Source organism: Triticum aestivum, chromosome 6D, assembly GCF_018294505.1.
Source record: "Triticum aestivum cultivar Chinese Spring chromosome 6D, IWGSC CS RefSeq v2.1, whole genome shotgun sequence".
In the NCBI taxonomy this organism is placed as follows: domain Eukaryota; kingdom Viridiplantae; phylum Streptophyta; class Magnoliopsida; order Poales; family Poaceae; genus Triticum; species Triticum aestivum.
In genome coordinates, this window is record NC_057811.1 from 230,560,613 (window position 1) to 230,567,004 (window position 6,392).

A 6,392-nucleotide genomic window follows, 5' to 3' on the forward strand; every position below is an offset into this window, starting at 1 on the left:
AAAATGGCGAGATCATGATTTCTGTGTTCATCGCGAACGGAAATGCACTGGGTGAAGTAGTTGAACTTTTGGGGCATGTCTGTTTGAACTTCACTCTGTTTTTGACGTGTTGTTTTTTGACGTGTTGTTTTTTGCACTGCGTGAAGTAGTTGAACTTCTGGGGCATGTCTGTTTGAACTTCACTCTGTTTCACTTTATTGTATTTTTCTTATATGAAATACACACCGTGTTGTACGTGAACTTCCGATTGTTATCACTTTGAACTCCTCTTTGGTTTGAGAGAATTATTCTAAAACACAAAAAACTACATTTTTTATGTATTTTGGACATCTAAATACAAGGTGAACCTCTCTCACAAGAATTTTTTGAACTTTTCCTCGCCGAGCACTTGAACTTCTAGCAACCATTTTTTCGTTTATGAGTTGTTTTTAAAAGTGCAAAAAATGACGTTGTGTTTTTTATTTTTGAACAGGTAAATCCTAGGTTTTAATAAACTCCGAACTTCTGTGTTATTTCAATTTGAACTTCACCTTTTTATATTTTGATTAAAGAATTGTATTCGTTTTTTATACGAAAAAATCGAGCATGGAAATTCAAGGTGAATCTCTCTCGCAAGGATTTTTGAACCTCCCCGGACAGAGCACTTGAACTTCTTTCAACAAACATTTTAAGCTTTTATTTTTCTGTACTTTTATTCTCACCTGAAATGCATTCCTTACAGTACTTGAACTTCCTGTTGTTTTCACTATGAACTTCTGTCGCATTTTTGTGTATATGTCGAATTACACGCAATTGAATGTTGGACGTCATTTTTTGCCATTTTAAAACATGTAGTTGGATGTCGGACGTCCCGCAATATAAATTCTAAACCATGCACGGAGGTGCACATGAACTTTTTGCAACAAATCTGAGTTTTATATATAATTCGAACTTCTATGTTATTTTAAATTGAACTTCTTAGTCTTATTCTTAGAAAAAATGTTTTCAAATAAGCATCAAGCATTTAAAAAAAATTGAACCTCATACTTTTATTTTTCGTAGAAATGGAAAGAATTTGAGTTTTCCGTAAACATAAAACTAGTCCTTTTATTTTAATTTGAACTTCTTTACTTTTATTCTTTAGTAACAAAAGAAAAACTATGTTTTTTTTATAAATATCGAACTTCTCTATTTTGACAATTTTGACTTCTTATTTCTTTTTTAAATCAAATTGCTCTGTAATAATAACTGACCTTCTTCGTGGATTGAGAGAATTATTTTAAAACGCAAAAAAAAAAATCTTTTTTGTGTTTTTGAACATGGAAATACAAGGTGAACCTCTCTCGCAAGGATTTTTGAACCTCCCCGGACAGAGCACTTGAACTTCTTTCAACAAACATTTTAAGCTTTTATTTTTCTATACTTTTATTCTCACCTGAAATGCATTCCTTGCAGTAGTTGAACTTCTCGTTGTTTTCACCTTGAACTTCTGTCACGTATTTTTGTTCAACCTCTCTCAAAAAGAATTTGAACCTCTTACCTTTTTTGTAGAAACAGGGAAAATATTTTTTCTCAATAAATTTTGAGCTACTCTATTTATTTAATTTGAACTTCTTCGTGTTGTTCTTATAGTAAAAGGAAAAATATCTTAGTCTTTTTGTAGAAGTTAAACAATCTGAACTTCTCATTTACCTATTTTTGAATTTCATTTCTTAAAAAACATGGAGTATACGGGAATAAACTGCTCTTCACCAACTCTCTAGACTTCCCATAGGAATAAAATATTGTTCGCTACAGAAACCCTTTTGTCCCCAACCTCTCTAGAATTTCTATATTTTTTCCCATAACTTTCTTCGGGGTATTGGATCTGTTTGTAGTGCTGAAAACACACACTTTTTGAGAGAGAAGAAAAATAGTGGTACACCTTGTGAAGACATGAACCTACAGGGCAATAATATTTGAACTTCTTTGTATAGATTGTCTCTGTCAACATGCGCATACTTTTTCAAACCAAAATCTGAAACAGAGTAAGAACAAAAAAGAGTACAAAACGAGCATGAACTAGCATAAACATGTGAGAAAAGTCCATCACAATCAGAATAAAATCTATGGCTTTTTATGAAAAACTCTCTAAAACTTTTTCTTCCCCTGTTATGAATGATCTTCAATTTACAAAATCACAGCAAAAAGAAGAGAAGAGAACAGGATCCATGGGGAGGCGTAGGAGCATAATAGCAACAGGGGAGTGCTCCCTCAAGTGCACTACACACACATGTGCATAGATGGTGAATGCGCTCCTGCTGCTCCGGTGCACGTGCTGTTGTTTTTTCTTCTATATAAATACACTCCAAACTGCTGTAGAAAAACACAAAGAAAACTTTAAACCGCAAAATTAGTAAACATCCATTTTTCTTGAACCGATCCATAATTTCTGTATAGGTACATTTTTTCATCAATAGTTTTACCAAAATGAAAGTAGGGAACCCAAAGAACTACATGTAATATTCTGCACACAACTAACTGATCGAGCTGGTCTAGGGATCAAGAATTGCCTGTGTGGAGCTTTCCGCTGATTTTTTCTGCATAGGGTTAAAACATATTCACACAAAGATAATAATTTTCAGATTGCAATATGTTTGGCTATAAAAGTTTCTGCTATATCAAAGACTTAACCAAGTTATGATCAGGTTCGAGTATTTTCAAGGATGCAGAGTATACTTGATCAAAAAAAATCATACATACATGAGACTATAAGCTACAATGGAATGTTAGTCCCGGAAATTATCTGATAATTTATGAAGAGGCTAAGAAATGAAAAACAAGGGGAAAACCCTCTCTGAATGTACTAAAAAATACATCTCTGAACCTTAATCCACGTTCACTCTGAACTTCAGTACCCCTCAACACCCACTGTGTGATCCCCCACTGAAAAATTGGACAAGTTGGTTTCTCATCGTGGCAACGCCAGAAGGCAAGGCGCACAAATAAGGAATGGGGACAAGACACGCCGGTGGTTCTACTACTCCATGCGACAGAGTTCAATCATCCTAAAAGGGAGGAGGAAGCAGCAGGAGGAGGAAGGTCAGTACACGTGAGGAGAGAAGGTCACCTGTAGAATATGAACACAGGCAGGTGGACGGCGAGGGAGGTGGTGTGCTGCTGCGGACGGAGCCAAGCGCAGGCACGAGTTTGGCCGCGGGGCGGCGTCTCTGTGCACATTTTTTGGCACATATTAAAACTTATTCATACCTAGATAATAAGATTTAGATAGCAGTAGACATAGATCAAAATGAGAACACGTGGGTACATTTTTAGTTCCTACAAGTGAATACAGATCAAAACGAGAACAGATGCGTACCATGAAGTTAAAAATTAGCTGGTCCAGGGAAGGTCGTGGTGGCCCTCGTGAGAAGGTCAACTAATCGGAGAGAGCGGAGGCAGAGCATGAGGATGCGTGGGCGGATGTAGAAGTTACAGGGGCTCTCCGGTTGTGCTCACGTACGGAAGCCGGCGAGTAGATGAGGTGGCGACGACCAGCTGGAGCACCTTGCAGATGCACGGGGTACCTGCCAGCCTTGGTCCCGCGCTAGTTTCCTCTCTCTGTTCAAATATGAAACCCATCTTCCAACTCCAGGTTTTATATTAGCTCTTATTTTCCTGGTTTAATCCGCAAAAGACAAGTCAAACAACAACTTTCAATGTGGCGCAAAACAACAGTTATAGGTTGCTGATCTGCTTAGTTACGCTCTTCTTGGAATATATGTACAAGAGATTTCTAATATCTAAACAAGAAAATTTCTACAGAGTATGCAAAATGTTCCATATAATTTTTACTCTTTTGTTATCTTCTACCAAGTTTCGATGTTCTTAACGGAGTGGAAGCCAATAACAAACTTAGTAAATAGAGGATGAGAACTTCATCTATTTGCACGAACACCTTACTAAAAAGTTATCAGTAGGCAAAATTTATATCATTTGGGGGAGAATATATTAGTCATATATGAACAGCAGCACTGGAAGTTAAAACACAAAACTCTTGATATCAAGAGTTTGATGGTTATACAGCAAATGAACCGAGGCGGGAGAACAAATATTACCGCGAAATCAACTTATCGAGAAATTCCCTTTTCTCATCTATCCACACCCCATTGTGCTGCTTATCCTCGGTAGGCTTCGATGGTCGGCGCAGGCTAAACCGGTAGATCAGATAGTCCAGAACTCCAGATTTAGACGACCTGCAACTCGAGGAGAGGAGACCGTGACCTGCAGCTGGCTAGCACGTCGCCTGCTAGTGTTTCGAACGGCCGTAGTAGTCTCCATGGTACACCTGAACTTCAGACCTCAAAAATCAGGAGCTCCTTCTGCAGATTTGGGAGCACTGTTTGCTGTAGATCAGAATCAATTAGATAAAGAATTAAAACCTAGTGATAGACAAACATCAGCCAGTCGGCCGTGGACACAAAGCATAGGCATCACGTAGAACAACAACACAGGTGAGAGAGTACTTACAGTGGCACTGGAACGACAGGAAGCAACATAGGCGAGAGAGTAGTTGCACTGTCAGCTAGCTATATGATTTTTTCGTGGAACAACCAGTGCATGGCACATTACAAGAAATAAGGAGATATAGAACACTACAATAATTTCCCGGAAGAATAAAAAAACAGAGGACCACATCACACGTACTCGAAACTGATGGAACTAGTATTCTTGTTCGTGGAGGCATTTTAGCAAACACAAGATATGCACCCATATAGATAATTGGATAGAGTTACTTAGCTATTCATGGCCATTGTCTACCACGACAATACTACTTTCTGAATGTACACGTACACATCAAACTAAAAATACTAGGATTGCCGGAGCGAACTGAAAAAACAATATTGAACTTTCTCAATGTATACTAAATGAAACACAGACATATTCATCTCTATGATGCACATGATAAAATTGAATTGCTGGAGCAAATAGAACTACCAGCCCTCGGCGAATTGTCTGCAAAGAGGCCGTGAAGTGGAGGAGGGGGCAGAGAGGGAGGTCTCACCTCTGCTGTCAAGCAAGCGAACGAGGAGGGACTGCACACACGGACTTGGTTGAACTGCGCGATGGATCCCGGCCGCGAGCGATGCGTGGTTGCGGTGATGGCGGGGTAGGCGACGACGTGGGGAGGCAGGAGGTGTCGCGTCGAGTGCACGCGGCCGGCGGTGTGCTTGGGCTCGCAGGGACGTGGATGCGATGGGGGTGCGGGCGCCGGATCCCGCCCAACGGCATAGGATCTTGGGGCGGTGGAGGCACGGGATCCTGTTGGGGGTCGGCGGCGACGCGTCTGTGGGAGGAGACCGGCAGCGGGGCAACGGCCGTAAGACGGCGCGCGGCCGCCGGAGAAGATCGGGAGCAGGGCCGCGGGAGGAGGAAGGCGCACGGCCGTGGGATGAAGCCGGCGGCGGCTCTGCGGGAGGAGGCTGGTGGCCGGCGGCGGCGCTGCAGAAGGAGGAGGACGATGGAATCAAGTTGGAGATAGCGTGCACAGGAAGGTCGTGGCCGGGTTATTAGGCCATTCGGCGACGTGCTAATGGGACGGTCTAGCGTTGCTCTTGATCTCAGGAACACCTCATCGAGCCCTATATAGATGGCGCTGTGATTCAAATAACTATTCTGATAGTGTCACTCTATATATATATATATATATATATATATATAGAACAAATGTTTTCTATAAGCAGTGGTAGTTATCTGACGAAACCAAGAATAGGTACGTGTAGTATGTAGTATATATCAATGATTAGGTAGTATATATATACTAATTTTTGGGTAGTATGTATCATGTTTTGAGTATGCTCTTTTTTATATACAAATATGTACGTATTTCACAAATATAACAAAAACTATGGACGCGTATGCAATTTTTTCATGTAAGTTTCTTTGAAATATCTTAGATATAGTATATGAACATATTTAAAATAATAAAATAGTATATATAGTACCACATGGTAGTATATGAGATATGTTGGGTAACTACCACCGGGTGGTAGGATGGATTTTCCCCATATATATATATAAATATATAAACACTATTCTGATCACAGGATTAGAATATTATTCTGATCACAACCTGGACTTCTTGAGTTACACAACCTGAACTTCTCTCTGTAGAAACCCATCCTTCGGGCTATCTTCGCAACCGTGTCTCCCCGTGCGAATTATTCTGGTCAGTCGTGTTCTATTTGATGTAAGTGTAATCTGCAAACGGTTTTTAGCAACTAAATGCCCATTTAAATAGGAATCTCGCTCATTGGCGGATTTTGCTCTTGGGTCGTGATGAACATGCGTCTGTTGCAATTTTACTGCCTGAGTTGTTCGACCTAAACTTCCCCCAGTGCTAGGTTGAACTCCCGCAGACATTGCCCAAATGA

The 6,392-nt window shown here is 40.2% G+C and overlaps 1 long non-coding RNA gene across 4 annotated transcripts; it reads right to left on the reverse strand.

Annotated features, from left to right (window-relative positions):
• Positions 1 to 1,745: 1,745 nt before the first annotated feature.
• LOC123144524 (uncharacterized) lies at positions 1,746 to 5,560 on the reverse strand. 4 transcript variants are annotated; one of them, XR_006471631.1, is made up of 5 exons: positions 5,024 to 5,560; positions 4,077 to 4,364; positions 3,338 to 3,636; positions 3,089 to 3,228; positions 1,746 to 2,558 (listed from the first exon to the last, which is right to left on the reverse strand). It is a non-coding gene; the product is annotated as an uncharacterized lncRNA (long non-coding RNA). The 4 variants fall into 4 exon arrangements; XR_006471628.1 differs by having other exon boundaries at positions 1,751 to 2,558; positions 3,089 to 3,188; XR_006471630.1 differs by having other exon boundaries at positions 1,913 to 2,334; positions 3,089 to 3,188.
• Between the last annotated feature and the right edge of the window lie 832 nt (positions 5,561 to 6,392).